Genomic DNA, 1165 nt, shown 5'->3' on the forward strand with positions numbered 1-1165 from the left:
TTCTACCAGTCTCAATGTGGCTGCTTCTTTATATCTTTAGTTATAGGACTTCTGTTCAGCTAGTCTTTGGATGGTTTTCCAGATTGATTGTTCTATAATTTAGTTGTAATTTTAATGTTATCATGGGAGGAGGCAAACACAGCATTTATCTACTCTGCCATCTTGAATTCTTCTTGAATTTTGTCACAATTTTATAGGTAATTGTGCTTACTGAGGCTTTCCATTAAGTTTGGGCTTTACTCTTTTTGAAAATATTGATAATTTCTGTGTCCTAGTATTCTTAGAAATATCAGAACTCCCCTTTATTTTTCCTTCCCTAAACAGCTGATGATGTTTTACAGATATTCTGTAGGTTTTCCTGTTGTCTTTGATTTATATTCCTCTGCCCCCTACTCCTTCACAAATCTTTGGTTTGTGAAGATAATTTGATGAAGATTCTAGATACGGATTTTAAAAAAATGTTCTAGTTGCTTTATCTGATTTTAGAAGGTATTTGATGATTTAAAGTTTATGCTGTCATGATCTTGTCTTGCCTTTGTCTTTCCATTATAAAGGGGGTTTATTTATCCCTTAAATTATTTTTCTATAGTTGATACTGCTGGTGTTTTACCCTGATCTATTGACTTGGTTCATTTCCCCCCATCATCTTGCTGCTGTGGGTGCAGCTACTAATGGCCCACTACAGTTTTCCTTGAAAGATTGCCTTGGGATATGAGATCTACCTCATCCAGAGTTTCAGGGACCAATGACTAAAAAGTTTGAGGATTCAGTTTTCATGCCTCAAGGCAGGATAGGCTCTGTGGTACACTTCCTCTCCAGAGCTCCCTGTAAGATCAAGCTGAATCTAGACTTCGCTTGAAACTATCCATGTTTAACTTCTACTGCTTGCCAATTCTGCTTCCCTCACTCTCCCACAGGTTTCTTCTGAGAGCATTTCTTCATTAAGCACTTGCAAAATAATTCTCATTTCAATCTCAGCTTCTTGTGAATTCATCTAAGACAGTTGGTACCAGAAATGGGCTAGTTTTAGGAAGCCAATTCTAAGAATGGGATTCTGGAGTTAGATTACTCATCATTCAGATGGTAGTGAGTATTCTGTCATTGGTAACAGGTGGAATATTGGCAATTTCTAACATGAAGCAGTGAAATTATTAAGATTTTCAGT

Source organism: Pteropus vampyrus, unplaced genomic scaffold, assembly GCF_000151845.1.
Source record: "Pteropus vampyrus isolate Shadow unplaced genomic scaffold, Pvam_2.0 Scaffold8, whole genome shotgun sequence".
NCBI classification, from domain to species: domain Eukaryota; kingdom Metazoa; phylum Chordata; class Mammalia; order Chiroptera; family Pteropodidae; genus Pteropus; species Pteropus vampyrus.